The sequence below is a fragment of the Hydra viridissima genome, unplaced genomic scaffold, assembly GCF_058129835.1.
Source record: "Hydra viridissima isolate aposymbiotic clone 2 unplaced genomic scaffold, HvirCarnegie_v1 scaffold_2, whole genome shotgun sequence".
Lineage (NCBI taxonomy): Eukaryota > Metazoa > Cnidaria > Hydrozoa > Anthoathecata > Hydridae > Hydra > Hydra viridissima.
Window position 1 is genome coordinate 15,380,717 of NW_028324301.1, and position 16,215 is coordinate 15,396,931.

The 16,215-nt window shown below is 37.7% G+C and overlaps 1 protein-coding gene across 1 annotated transcript in view; it reads left to right on the forward strand.

Moving 5' to 3' along the window:
- The window catches only part of LOC145186566 (uncharacterized), a 337,374-nt gene that overhangs the window by 101,409 nt on the left and 219,750 nt on the right, over nt 1–16,215 (forward strand). The window lies entirely within an intron of this gene.

Here is a 16,215-nt window from a genome sequence, read left to right on the forward strand (position 1 = left end):
GTGTTTAAAACGGTGAAAAGTGGTAGCGAGTTGACTTTGTCGATTTTGAATGCGGGAAGTTTGGAAATCGCCGTGAGATCTTTAGACCAGTTTGCGTATAATATTAAGGTGGCGACGGAAAGCGTTCAAAACGTGAGTTTGAGTGAGCGCTATTCTTTTTGGTCAAAGAGAAAAGTTTCGGCTTCGAGGTTTAGCGATATGTGTAAGATGATAAAGCCGACATCGGAATTTAGAGTGTTTTTAGAGAAAGGGGTGTTGATATTTTCAATGGAGGCAAGCGGTGTTTTTTGTGAGAGCTTTAAGTTTGGAGAAGAGAGTGATGATAAGAAATTTGATTTGGTGCGTAAGTCTGATCAGCTGTATCGAGTTTCAAAAATCGTTTCTTTTTCGAGCGTGTTGGATGTGTATGTGGGAGAGACGTTGATGATTTCGTCTACAGGAGAAATGGGGATGATAAAAGTGTATTTTCTATGATTTTATTATTCCTGCCAAATAAAAAATTTTGTTTACAAAATGGAACCTAAGAAGGGGATGCTATTGAAGGGTGAATTGGGTCCGAGCAGTAAACCAGAACCGGAAAATTCGTCTTCACCAGAGCCAACACGCTCGTAGCCTTTTCCAGTTTTAATGAAAAGTCCATTGCCATGAGTATTTTTATTCCAAGGACTTAGGTATAAGCCAGAGCCAGCTGCGGTTAATTTTATTCCTTTTCCGTTTTTGTTCAAGTAAACTAATCCTTGTCCAGCGATTTTGTCGACCATGGCAGAACCGGCAGAAGCTCCAACACCTGAAAGCAGGCCTGTGGCAAGAGCAGGGACTACCTTTGTGGCTAGAGTGCTTACGATCGTGCCTAGAAAAGGAAGTAGAGCACCGATGAAACCTCCTTCTACTTTTGCGTTGTGCATGAGTTGTTTTTTGCTGAGTTTGAGCGTGACGCCTTTTCCATTGTCGTAGGTTTTGCAATTTTGTTTAATTGGGTATTAGTGACAGCGAGAATATGTTCGCCGTTCAAGTCTTGATGAGTGAGTTTTATGCTGACTTCGGTTTCGTTTTGAATGGCTTTTTTAATTTTGTCAGTTTGTCCTTTTGAAATGTTTAGTTTGATCTTTTGATACATTTTTAATAGAAGAGGAAAAAGAATTTAGCGACTGAAAGCGCTTCCGGAGAAAAGATCGTGTAGAGTTGAGGAAATTTTTTCTCTGATGTGGTATCTGACGATGATGTCTTCCCCTCTAAAATCGATCAAGTGTTCATTTTGGTCAACAATTTGCGTTTCCATTCTTGAAATTTTGCTGACAACGATGGGAAGGTAAATTAAGTGGAAAGGTTTTTCAACAAATTTTTTCACTGGGAACGACTTGTGGGTAAAAGGAGTAAATGTCGTTTGTCGTTTTACCGTCAAAATAAGACGAGCCGATAATGTCGTTAGTGACTCGGATCACTGCAGTTTCTTCAATTCTTACGATGTTTTCAGACTTTTAGGTGTCGATGACGCTTGTGACTTTATTAGGGTCAACGGGGTCTTCTTTTTCTTCAACGTAGGTGTATTCGTTTTTATCGAACCCGAGAAAAGATCCTATGCTGTTATTGACGTTAAAATCAACCCAGTATCTTGTCGTTGCTGTAGGTTTTCCAAAAGTCAATACGGCTTTTAACGAAAACTCGTTTGCTGTAATGGTGATTCCGACTACTCTGTACAAGCTTCCTGTTTATTTTTGCATTTCATTTTGAAGGTATTCGTTGCGCTGGTTGATTTCGTAGGATCTTTCTTGAATGTAGATGGTGTAGCTTTTTGAGCCAGCGTTTGGGCTGTATCTGAAAACGTTATTTTTAGAGGTGACGTTGGGGTAGCTTCGATAGGTTTCGAGCCCTACAAGAGCCATTTCGTACTGTTTGTTTAAATCCAGCTCGATGGGTCTTTCAAAGTATGTTTTGATGGAGCTGTTTGATACGGTGGGTACATCTTTTTTCGATTTTGCAAGCAAATAAAATCCAGACATGTTTTTTATACGTTTGGAAAATAAAAATCGTCAAACCCGCTTCTGTATTTTCCATGGTCTTTTTTGGAGGATAGTTCAATGACGGCAAATCCGTGGGGTTGTGACCAGCAGTATTTGCAAAACTTTTTAAATTCTTCTTTTTTCATGTCGCTGGAAACGTGATCTTGATAAATGTGGTTTATATTTTTATTGTCTTGAGGAAAGAGGCAAATAAAGTTGGCATTTTCTCGGATGGTTTGTATGGGGAGCAAGAAATAAATTTGAGCGAGGTAAAAGCAGTCGACGTTGGAGTGTCTTCCTCGAATGTAATATTTTTCGCACGTGTTTTGTCTAGTGAGTTGCAAGTCGTCAAAGATCATTAAATTGTTTTTGGTAGAATCTAAGGAATTAGGTTCAGGCACGTCTTCTTCATTTTCGAAAAATTGGCACTCCATGTCTGTTTCTCCTTCCCAATTTTTAGAGGTTTCTTCACTGACGGCTTCAGGACTGGAGTTTAGCTTTTCAATTTGGCTTTGAATGTTAAATAATCGGAGAATGAGTTCTTTTGGTAGTTCCTTCTCAAAGGCTTTTCTAAGTATTTTGTAATCGGGTTGGAAAAGAGATTTGCCAAAGACTTGCAAGTGGTTATAATCCAGCCATCCAGGTCTAAGCAGTAAATTGAGAAGCAAGGTTGTTTTTCCGCAACCGGACTTTCCGACGATGATTCCTCGAATGCTTCTTGGCAAAAGCTTGTTGTTGTATCTTTTGGTTTTTCCGATATTCCATGACAAATCAATGACTTCCATTTTGTACTGGGAAGAAAATATTTTTCTTGTATTTAAAATGTACTGCGTTAAATGCAAAAGGAAAACTGAAACCATTCACTTGAAAAATGAGATGTCAAAAAACAATAGGCATATGTTGAAAGGGACTTGTGACTCTTGCGGAACGACCAAATGCAAGTTTGTTTCATCGACAAAAGGAGGTGATTTGGTAGAAACGATCAACAATTTTACAAAAAACATAAAGCTTCCGGGGCAAAAATTTGCAGGAGATATGCACCTTCCAGGAATGAATTTTTCAGGAACGGGAACCAATTTGGATAAGAGACTGACTTCTACGGACATGTATCAATATTGGAGCAAGCCGGAAGACAGAGTGGACAATGCGGCGTACCACCATGATTTAGCCTATAAATATTTAAACGATGTTAAAAGCAGAAATTTGGCGGATCAGATGATGCTTGAAGAAATGAATTCGATCCACAATCGCACTCAAAGAGAGATCAACGAAAGAAAGCTCATTACTCCGGTGATCAAAGCTAAAGCTAAATTTGGATTGGAAGTAAGCAATAAAAAAAAAAAGCCTCTGAAATGGACGGATCAGCTTGCAGAGGAGCTTCATAAACAGGTCATTCGTCATTTTAAAAGAAGAAGGGTGATTGTGAACGACATTGATGAGATATGGGCTGCAGATTTGGTTGACATGCAATCGTTTTCAAAGTTCAACAAGGGCGTAAAATATTTACTCATGGTAATCGACGTGTTTTCAAAGTATGGATGGATCGTTCCATTAAAAAGCAAAACGGGTCTTGAAGTGTCTAAAGCGTTGAAAAAAATCTTCAGTGAAAGAAAATGCGTCAAATTGTCGGTAGATAAAGGAAAAGACTTTTACGACAAGCATGTGAAAGCGTTGGGTGTGCAATTGTATTCCACTGAAAACGAGGAAAAAAGTTGCGTCGTTGAGCGATGGAACAGAACGATGAAAGAGAGAATGTATAAATATTTTTCAGCCAACAATACCAATAAATACATTGACGTATTAGATAAGATGGTGAAAAATTACAACTGCAAAAGGCACTCTTCCATTAAAATGACTCCAGTGGAAGCTAGCGATGAAAAGAATAAAAATAAGGTCTGGATGAACCTGAATGGTAAACAGAGAGAAAGAGCAAAGCCTAAATTTTCTATGGGTGTCAAAGTGCGGATCACAAAAAAGAAGTCTCATTTTGAAAAGGGGTATACACCGAGATGGACTGAAGAGGTTTTTACCGTGTCAAAAGTTCAGTATACGGATCCTCCCACGTATAAAATCGCTGATGCTAACGGTGAAGAAATTCCAGGCACTTTTTACGAGCAGGAGATGCAAAAGACACATTAGGACATATTCAGGATTGAAAAAAAATTCGCAAAACCAAGAGCAGATCATTGGTCAAATGGTTGGGTTATCCAGACTCGTTTAACTCGTGGGTGGACAATAAAGAATTGATCAGTTTGCTTTCGAGCGACATTGGTCATTTCCTTACTGAAAAAAATTTTCAGGTTCTTTAAAAAATGAGTAAGATGATGGTTTTGTTTGAGCCCTTTATAAATGAGTACCTTAAGACGGAGGATTACGAGGAGTCGTATTATTATTCGCCTTGTGAAGAAAAGTACTATTACAAGATTTACAGCTTTGAAAGTGATTTGGATTTCACCATTATTCGTCAAATGGATGAATTTGAGTTGAAAATAAAGTGTGGTGGGATTCGTTTTGAAAAAAGTGGAATAGTGTTGGAGGATATGTTTGAATATGCTCGAAGAAAAATAAATAAAGCCAAGAAGCAAGTCAAGGATCAGAATTTTGATATGATATAAAAAAATTTCTTTCTCATTAAAAAAGATGAACTTTGTGACGATTGAGAATTTTGACGAGAGTAAGTTATTGGCTGGGGATATTTATGCAGCCAAAAAGCCCATTCAATACCAAAAGATTCCGCTGTATTACGAGTATGCCAATGGAAAAAGTCCATTTATTTTAAGAACCCCCGTTTTGTTTTCTTTGGGTGTGTTTGAAAATCGCAGTGTGGAAACGAAAGAGCTGACGGGATATTCCATGTCTTTTGTTGCTTTTGACGATAAAAAGGGAATGACAGCAGAAGAAGAAAAGTTTATAGAGGTGACTGAAAAAATATCAAAATTTCTTCGCGAGCAAGTCATCCATAAGACAGCCTTGTTGAAAAATGGAGGAAGAACGAAAAAAATATTGACAGAGTATTTGTCCATCTTTAAAAACAAATCTGAAAATCCAAACGCGTCCCCAATATTTTTCGGAAAGTTGTATACAAAAGAAAAGAGCATCAATTCTTTGTTTTGCAAAAAAGAGAACAAAAATATGGTCAAAGCAGATCCATTGGGGTATGTTCGTCAAAGGTGTTTTGCTATTGCGTATTTGAGAATTGAAGGCGTTTTTATTAGTTCTCAGATCGAGTCTATTCAAGTCAAGCTTCCAGAAGTGTTCATCACTAAAAATGCTCCTTCTGTTCAAAGCATTATGAGCGATTTGGATTTAGGAGAGTCTGAATCTGACGAAGAGATTTTGCACGAATTTAAAAATGATCAACGTCGAAGGAATAAAATTGCCAAATGAGGCTTTGATCAACTTTCAATTGATAGAGGATGTTAAAAAGCTGAAAATAAGAAAGTTTCGAGGTGTTTTTGAAAGAGACACATTGTCGAAAAAACCGAGAAGAAAAGAATGTGGTATTGTGATTACGGGAGATTCAGGCATAGGAGGATTTCATTGGGTGTGCTGGTATAAAGACGGTGATAAGAAATGCAGTTTTGAATCTTATGCACAACCTCCTCTTGTCGAACTGGTTGACTATTTGAAGAGTCCCGTTTATTACAACAGCGAAAGAGTGCAGTTTGGTAATACCTCTTATTGTGGTCACTTGTGTCTTTACGTCTTGAAAAAATTAGATGGAGGTCTTGACTTTCAGGACGTCATTAATACCTTGTGGTGATCTAAAGCCAAAAATAAAATCTGAGGCATATAAAAATGATTGACAAATTTGGTAGATCAGAATTGGGTCGTTATTTATACAACCCTTATTCAACCTCTCTTTCAAGCGATCTGTATGTCAGGACAGATGGAAACAGCACCATCATTGCAGACTTGGATTTCAACTCTCACAAAATCATCAACCTGGCAGAACCGACCACTTCGCACGATGCTGCCACCAAAAATTATGTGGACACGCATTCGTCAGGAGGAACTGGCACGGTAATTGGCACAGCGGACTTGGATTTGAATTTTCACAAAGCGATCAATTTGAACGAGCCGACAAATATTCACGATGCCGCCACTAAAAATTACGTCGACGTCAGCTCGAGCATGCGCGTCAAAACAGACGGAACGAGCACCATCACTGCGGACTTGGATTTAAATTCCAATAAATTAATTAATGTGAAAGATCCAACCGCTTTAAAAGACGCAGTGACAAAAGGGTATGTGGACACAAAAGTGGCATACAACAATATTTCTTACGTAGACATCAACATGACGTCACACAAATTGACCAATTTGGCCGAGCCCATTTCAGCTTCAGATTCAGCCACCAAAAATTACGTGGACACGCATGCGTCAGGCGGGACTACAGTGGGAACCGCGCACTTGGATTTGAATTTGCATAAACTGATCAATGTGCTTGATCCTTCAAACGCGCAAGATGGAGCGACGAAAAGTTACGTCGACTTGTTGTTGTAAAAATCGAGTTTGACCAGTGTTGTTCCATGATCCAGTTTCACCAGTTTGGGTTTTAAGTCTCAGACGGTCGCGGCGTTAACCACTTCTCCTGTGTTTTCATTTTCCGGAAAATCTGGAGTGCTGAGAAGATTGTGGCTGGCCTTTTACAGCGCCTCTGGCACAAATGTTCCTGGTCAAGTTTTTATTCGAATTTTTACAGACGGAGAAATCAATGTGGGGAATTATGCAGAAACAACAGAAAGAATTGGAGTGGACGCTACCGGTCTCGCTACTGATTTGCTTTTTTCACCATTGGGAGGACCGTATTATGTCAATTCTTTGCAAGGATGCAACGTTTTCAGCACCACTTCCTTGGGAGGATACTTTACGTTGGACATGCCTTTAAGAAACGACGTCTCCATTCAACTGGTGAACAAAAATGCCACAGCCATCACGTATTGGATTCAACCGTTCATTTCCACACTTGCTTCCATTCCTTCCACCATTCCTCTTTTCAAGCTGTACTGCAAATCGTTCCGATATTTAAACACTACGTATGGAAGCGAATATGTTTTGATAAACACCAACGGAAAAGGTAACGGAGTCTTTCTCAAATACATCAAGATGCACATCATCGGCTCTTCTGGAAACTGGTGGGAATCCAGAGTCAGAATGTATGATGGAAATTTACCTCCTGGAAACGGCACCGTTCTCACTCCTTGGACGCCATACAATACCAACAATTACACCTACTTTTCTGGATACGACGGAGACAGCACATGCATCTTTTCATCCTCAGGATTGGAGGATTTTTACTTGTCTTCGTGGAATGGAGCAAACGTAACCTCGTTCAACAACAAATCGACGGGGCTGTTGTACCAATCCAATGCTTCCATCGGGTCCACCACCACCATTTCGTTTAACAGAAATTTTGGAGAGGCAGATTTTATGCCCAGCGTCGCAGCCGGCAGAAGGCTCGTCGTCACGCTCAACTCAGGTGACGCGCAAGTCGGACAATCCGGAAGCTTTTACCTTCTTCTCGGACAAGTGTTTTATTACGCTTAAAAATTCTTCAAATTTCCATGGATCCAAAGGATCTAATTCTTAGGTTTAGCTGAACCATGAAAAAATATTATGCAAAATAAAATAAATAAATTTCAGCACAAATGAAAATGCAATTTTCTGAGGCTTTAAGAATCTGTGATGAACTTTTAGATTCATTAAGAATCCGTGATAAACTTTTGCAAATAGCGGATCTTAAAAGTAAAAAAGAAGACGAAGAGGAGGAAAACACCGCAAAAGAAAGGAGAGAAAGATTGAGAAAAAAGTTTCCTTTACTGTTAAAAAGATGAGAAGAATCGTTTATTATGACGGTAGGAAGTTAAAAGGCACAGTTTATTTTAACGAAAATTTGGCTCATCCTCCTAGACCACTTTTTAGACGTTCTAAATGCGAATTATTTGCTTAAAGAGACATTAAGCTGAATCGTTCTTCAAAGCAAACGATTGTTTTTATGTTTGGACTTAAAGTGGACAGCGGGATGGCTTCGGTGAATTTGAGACATGATCTAAATTTAAAGCTGAATTATTTCAGTCACTTTTTGCTTTTTTCAGAATTAGTAGAGAACTTTGTCATGGAAATTTATAACAGAAGCGACAAGGACGTCGTGATTAAAAAGGGAGTCTTTGCCTCGTGAATTTCTTTTAAATCCTTCGGATCCAGGATTCTAAAGAATCTGAGTCTACCAAGAAATTTTTTATTTCTCCTTAATAAAAAAAATGGATTATAACAGTTATAGAGAAATATACCCCACTCTTCCAACGGCTCCTGTAGATGAAGGACATGTTTTCCGCCTTCAAAAAATAAGCGAAATCCAAAAAGAGATGGACAACGAGAGGAAAAAGAGAGTTCATCTCAGCAAAAAGTACCATCGCGTTTTCAGGATCATTTCGAATGTGGACAATACGATGCAAGGCTTGTGCATAGAATTGGGTGCGACTGGAATAGGACTTTTGTCAACCATTATTGCTAGTCCAGCAGCGATTGCGTGTAAAGGTGTGGCTATTGGAATGGGTTTTTTATCGATTGTTGGTAATCAAGTGAACAAAAGAATGGCTTTGAAAGCGGAAAAGCACGAGAAGATAAAAGTGCTGGCAGAGTCAAAATTGAACACGATCAGCGAGCACATTTCCAAAGCGTTGATGGATAATAAAATAAGCGATTCAGAGTTTCAATTGATTCTTGGTGAGCTTCAAAAGTTTAAGACCATGACGGAGGAAATACGAACCAAAACCAAAAACGGAATGGATGAATTGGCTAAAGAGACACTGATCCAAAAAGGTCGAGAAGATGCGATTCAAGCGTTCAACAATTTGTTTAAAAAATCATCATGATTTCCAAGGGATCCAAGGGATCTGGAAAATAATTTCTTTCGTATTTTAAAAACCATGTCTTTTTTTAAAATACAAGATCCGAATAAAAGAGATGAAATTGTGAGAGAGATTAATGACAGAAGAAAGAGGATTTATCAGAACAGCATCAACGACAACATTTTAGATGCTGATTTTCAGACGGATGTGGAAAAGCTGTTTAAGCCTATCATCCAAAGCAACGAAAAGACGCTCAAAAAGATAAAATCCGAGGTTAAAAACGAGGTTAAATCCGAGGTTAAATCCGAGCAGGAGCCTGAGGTTTTTTTAGAATCAACAGGGTCTATTTTTCCTGAGGGCGAACAATTTATAAAAAGTTTGTTTGATATGGACACAAGAGCAAAATTTAAAAGAAGCTTTAAGAACAAGTTTGAATTGAGCAAAAGCCATGGTTAATATACGATTGGAAAAATGGGAGTGATGTTTGAAGGCAACGATATGATTGTTGGAGGTGAAAAGTATGAAGGAACAAAAGGTCTTTGGGATCTCATGACCAATCCAAACGTTTCAAAGGACGTGACAGCAGAAGATTTGGCTAATTACTCGAAAATTTTAGTAGAGAGTGAGGCTGTAAAGTCGGATGCGAGGTGTAACAAACCCAGAGCTTCAGAGATTGAAAAATACAATCAATTCATCATCCCTATTAAAAATGAGCTGAAATCTTACAAGATGACTGAAGGTAAAGAAGTCCCTATTTCGGCTCCTACTAGTTACGATCTTCAAATGCTTGATCGACAAATGTTTGATAAATTGCTTGCTGAAGAAGATAAAATGCGTGCTGAAAAAGAAAATAGGAAGAAACAGTTAAAAAAGGAGTACCTTGCAGGAGTAGCACGCATTGAAAAAGAGAAAGATAAGATGGGGATTGAAAAGTATAATGAGTACAAGGATCGCATGAAAAAAGCTTATGATAGGAAAAAGAAAGGTTTAGGAGTGATCGTTCTTCCTAGCGATCCGAATGCGTTGGTGGAAAAGCTTGAATTGAGCGTGGCTGCTTGTCGTGCTGGTAATACGGGATCGAGAAATGAAGCTGTGAGCATTTGCGATGAGCTGTTGAGACAAAAAGTGATTAGCAAAGAACAGTACAAATCAATGATGGAGGTCATCGAGGTCTGAAGGATCTAAAAATATTTTTTTCGCGTATTTAAAAATGATCATTTACAGAAACAGATATGTTAAGAAACACGTTGTTGGAGGGAGTTGAATCATGAGCACGTTCGAAATTTTTTAAAAAGAGCAGCAGCATCGGGCGCGTCGAGAGCAGCGTCTAATTTGGCTGGTAAGATTGCAAAAAGCGAGTTGGGAAGAGAGGCGATTACAGCTGCAAAATCTGCTGGGAAAGAGTTAATTTCTTCGGCGATTGCAACAGCTAAAGATGTGGCTATTGATCAAGGCAAAAAGGCGCTAGAAAAGGTGTATTCCAAGACTGGAACTCCAAATCCTAAAAATGCTCCAAAAGTTGCTGCTCCGCTTACTGAAAAAAGCAAAGACATTATTTCCGGAATGATTGCATCAGCAGCTCCAAAGGTCAGCAGCGATTATTCCTCTCTTGGAGGGTCTCTGTCCATGAAAAACGCCATCCGAATCCAAGACCTGGTAAAAATGGGAAGAGGCATGAAGATCGCATAAAGACCTGAAAATTTTTTTCTTTGGTATAGAAAAATGGCAAATTCAGATGTTTTAAACATTACAGAAGAAATCATCGTTGATGAAGATATTGAGAGATATAAATTTCACGAATATGAGCCGGTTAGTACCAATTTAAACACGGCCGGTGAGATAAGAATCAACATTGAGCAGAAAGATTTGTTCACGCTTCCCTATGAGGCATACCTTTTGGTGGAAGGAAGACTGACAAAAGCAGACGGTACTTCCTATGCGGATGCGGATGCAGTTACTCTTGCAAACAACGGCATCATGCACCTGTTCAGTCAGATTTCTTATCAGTTGTCGAATCAAGAGATTGAGATCATATACAGTCCAGGTCAAGTCACTACCATGCTGGGTTTCCTGAAATATCCGGTGGAGTATCAAGTGTCGGAAGGAATGAATCAGCTTTGGCAAAGAGACAGCACTGCCCTTGCCGATCTTGTAAACAACAGCGGTTTTAGCTCAAGACAGGATTTCATCATTAAGCAGCCTGCTGATAAAGGCACATTTTCATTTTGCATTCCTTTGAAACACATTTTTGGTTTTTGCGAAGATTACGAAAAAGTTCTTTACAGATTCAAGCACACCGTGACCCTTGTGAGAAAGAGCGACGTTGATGCAATTTTTAAGAGCGCTGAAACCGCAGGAAAAGTAACCTTGAGCAAACTGTCTTTGTTTATGCCTCATGTCACTCCCTCTGTTATGGCAAACAACCGTCTTTACAAACTCATCGAGTCCAAAGTGGACGTTCCGTTGTCGTTTAGATCCAGACAGTGTGACACCATTTCCATGCCAGTGTCCAATACGTTCAGTTGGAGGTTAAGTGCTAGATCAGCCAGTGAACGACCGAGGTACATCATTGTTGGATTTCAGACCAATAAAGACGGTAGTCAAGATGTAAACCCTTCCGTATTCAACCACTGCGATTTAAAAAACATGTATGTGACCTTAAACAGCGAAAGGTATCCTGCTGTGGATTACGACTTGTCCTTTACAAACAACAAATTTTCGAGAATTTACAGGAACGCGTGCAAGTTTGACAACAAGATTTTTGGAATCAGCGAAATTATCGCCCAGCCGAATATAACAGCGCTGAATTACAGACACATTTGCCCTCTTTTCGTTTTTGACGTGAGCAAGCAGGCTGAGAGGTTAAAATCGACCGTGTTGGACGTGCAAATTAAGGCTACCTTTAACGCAAACGTTCCTGCAGACACTCAAGCCTTTGCCGTGGTGATCTTTGACAAGCTGCTCAGAATCAAATCCGACGGAAACAAAATGAACGTTGTGTGTTAGGTGTCTCAAGAAAAATAAATGGATCCTTAATAAAAGGATGAATTATACGAAAAAGGATTTGAAAAATTTACTTATCGAAAATGGCGTTTCCAAAACGTCGAAAAGCAAAATGGGTTTGGCGATGATTGCGCTGGAGAACCATCTGATCGATAAAAATGCGATGATGGAGGACGTCAAACCGATAGACTCCAAATACGAAAGGCTCCGTTCGATCCGAAACAATCCCGTGGCTGTAAAAATAACTCACGCTGAAACAGGAAAAGTGATCGAATACGGCTCTCTTTACAAAGCGATGAAAGAGACGGGACACGGCAACAATTATTCGGAGAAGCGAAACGGCAAAGTGGATGAAAACGGATTTAAAATAGAAATTATTAAACAAAAATGACGTTTCACCCGTTTTTTCTAGAGTGTAGCAAAAGAGAGCCTGATGTGAAAAAGAAAAGACAGCTCGAGGCTCTTGCATTCAAGGATGAGAGCGGCTCGTTCAAAATTCCTGAAATGTACAGCGATGAAAAAAGAGACGAGCTTTACGCGATTTTGTGGGAAGAAAAAGAGGGTGACTTTTCGAAGATGGAGAAAAAAACTAAAGAGCACAACAGAGAGTGGGGCAATTTGAAAAAGCGAGAAAAGCTGAGACTGCGATTGGGAAGAAAAGAAAAAAATGTCTGCAAAAAAGAAAATGGACACGATGCTCCAAAAATTCGAATATTTTCCAAAATTTGCTGAAAAATAAAAAAAATTGAATTCGGGTTAAATAATTTACGACGATTAAAAAAGATGGGTAACATGCAAAATCAAGTTTCACTTCCTCAAGTTTCACTTCCTCGAGTTTCACTTCTTGACAAACACAGGCAGTCTGGAAAAATGCTTGAAAAAATTAGCAATCTTGAAAATAAAGTTTATTGGAAACTGAGTAAACAGTTGATGAAAGATGCGTTTGAAGAGAACTACATGCCAATTCACGAAAAAATTAAAGACCTTTACCTTCTCAGAAGTCAGCTGTTTGATGAAATCATGAGCAGTGATTTGAGTAAAAAAGACATACAATATTAAAAGACTTTTTGAACACGATATTTATCATCTAAAATATATCTTAGGTAAACAAAGCGAAATGTTTAAAGATATGGTTGATGCAAATGATGTAGCCTTTGATGGAGAACATTACCGATTGATTCAACTATTTGGTGAAGAGGAATTGCTGATGAGAGACTATGACTCTCTAAAATGGATGAAGATTCAAATCGACCTCATCATTCCATTATTCGAAATAGATGAAGATTCTAAGATGGAAATGAAAAAAATTTCATTAGAGATAAATAAAATACATAGAACAAAGCCTTTTTAATTCTTTTTGAAGAATTGAAAAAGTTGCTGAAAAATAAAAAATTGAACTCGAGTAAAATAATTTACAACGATTAAAAAAAGATGGATAGAATGATGCGAGAAAGTTTTGAAGAAATGAGAAGACTGTTGGAAGAAGCGAGAAGACAGCATGAAGAGGTGAGAAGACAGCATGAAGAGATGAGAAGGCAGCATGAAGAAGCGATAAGGCATCATGAAGAGATGAGAAGACAGCATGAAAAAAATGATTCGTCAGATGATTCGCCAGACGATAACATCCCAGAAAACTATATCATCGCAGAAGAGTAGGAAGAACTTCAAAAATTCGCTTCAAGACATTGGATGGGAAGATTTTGCGCTCCTGCTGCTTAAAAAATCACACTCTGAGTTTTTTAATTCTTTTTGAAGAATTGAAAAAATGAATTCGAGATAAATAATTTCAGCTCAAATAAAAAGATGGATCAGCAAGAAATTGAAGAAATGAGAGGACTGTTTGAAGAAATGAAAAGACTGTTTAAAATAGAGCTTGAAAAAATAAGAAGAGATCCGGAAGAAATTACAAGAACGCTTGAAAGAGAGTTTGAAGAAATGAAAAGACTGATTGAAATAGACTTTGCAAGAGATCCGGAAGAAATGATAAGACTTGAAAGAGAGTTGGAAAAAATGAGAGAACTGTTTGAAAGAGACTATGCAAGAGATCCGGAAAAAATGAGAAGAACGTTTAAAAGAGATCCGGAAGAATTAAGAAGACTAATTGAAATAGATTTGGAAGAAATGAGAGAACTGATTGAAAAAGAGTTTGCAAGAGAGCCAAAAGAAATGATAAGACTTAAAAGAGAGTTGGAAGAAATGAGAGAACTGTTTGAAATAGAGCTTGCAAGAGAGTCGGAAGAAATGATAGGAGATTGCGCTCCTGCTGCCTAAAAAATTTTTAATTCTTTTTGAAGAATTGAAAAAAATTGAATTCGAGATAAATAATTTACGACGAATAAAAAAGATGGACACAAAGGTTATTGACGAAACCATTGTATTTGATGAATTGGGTGACAAGTTAATCATTGACTATGTAGAAGAACCAACAACATTTTCGATCAGTAAATATAGAAAGCATATAAAATATGGAGAAATTATAGTCAGCATTTTCATTTATTGATAAAACGGATAAAGATATGATGGACATGATAAGTTTTACATTTTCAATTACTAATAAGAAGAACAAAAAGTACCGTGAAAAGGTTAAAAATATGGTTGATAAGATTGTTGAAAATATGGTTGATATAATGGAAGACAAAATTTTTAGCACGCATACTATATTCAAATGCTACTTGTTTAAAAATCAATCTATGGTTAAAAAAGAATTGCAGGAAATTGCCAAAGACCTAAAAGTAGAAGATTATGACAAAATGAAAGAAGATGATCTTTTTAAAGCAATTCAACAGGTATATAAGATTAAAGCACAAAAAGACTTGAAAAGTTTGCGTCAATTATTTAAAGATTTCCAATTTCTCACATTTCAGTACAAAAAAGCCTTTAATGAAAAGATCTTGAGTATGAAACGCTTTGATTTAGAAGTCTTCGAAAATATCTTTTTGGAGATGATTTGGCTTCTTGATGAAGAAAACAAAGAAATAAATATTGAAGAAAGACAAGAAATGAGAAATCATCTCTGTAAACTTACTAATAAATTCAATAAATATATTAGCAACAAAAAATATAATGATAAAAAAAACGGTGTTTTAGATTCAGATTCAGATTACTAACCTAATTTATGGTGCTAGCGAATTCATGTAATTTTTAATTCTTTTCGAAGAATTGAAAAAAAATTGAATTAAGATAAATAAAATCTTTAAGTAATAAATATGATATACACAAAAAAGGTTTTAAAAGATTTGTTGGTTAAAAATGGTGTTACCAAAACATCAAACAATTTGATGGCTTTGACACTGATCGCGTTTGAAAACTATTTGATTAATAAAGACGATTTAATGGAAAAGGTGAAAGAAAAAAGACCTGTGGGAAGGCCATGAATACATGAACTAAAACCACCAGGAGAAAAAAGACCCGTGGGAAGACCGAGAATACATGAACCAAAAGAGAAAAAACCGATTGATCCTAAATGGAAAAGACTTGAAAACATCAGAAATCATCCTTTCACTTATAAAATAACCCATGTGGAAACGGGAAAAGTGGTTGAATACAAGTCTCATTACCAATTAAGAAAAGAAACGGGTCACTACTGGAAATACTTTGACAATAAACACGGTTATCGAATAGAAGTGATTATGTCATGAAATTTTAATTTGCTGAAAATTAAAATTTTTTTTTGCTGATATTAAAAATTTGAAAATGGGTTAAAGAGTTTTTTTCCCTTATATAAAATGGATAAACTGAATATGAAAGAATTAAAAGAGATGGCTGATGACCGAGGCGTCAAAGGCATCTCAAGACTGAGAAAAGCCAAGCTCATTGAAGCTATAAAAAATACAAAACCCATCATTGGGTATGGTCCTCGTAGACGCACGACTGAGGCAAGACCGCTTCCTCGTTCGATCGCTCAAAGTCCGGTTCCTACACCAAAAGCTACTGCTGCAAGACCTGTGCCTGCTTCTCGTCCCGTTTCCAATGACTTAATTTCGTTCGGGTCTGCTCGCTTGCAAAATCGAGTGACAAGAACTGAACCATCCATCCTTGACGCACCTGTTGCCGATTCAACAAACGTTATTACACCTAAACCTGTTCCTGCGCCAAGGCCTTGATGGCTTTCAAGAATTGCAAAGACTGTCTACAACGGTTTTAACCAAATAAATGCTCTCGTTGATCCCTACGTTCCAACCACGGTAAAAAATGCAGTGAGCAGCGTTAGAAATGGAGTGGAAAAAACGATAAAGTCTCTCAAAGGTATTGTATTTGACGCTCCGAGACCTTTTACAGTAAAGTTTAATATGGCTGAGCATTCATTGGAACGTTCTGTCAGACAATTTCCTTACCAGCCTTCTTCTCAATACCAAGAC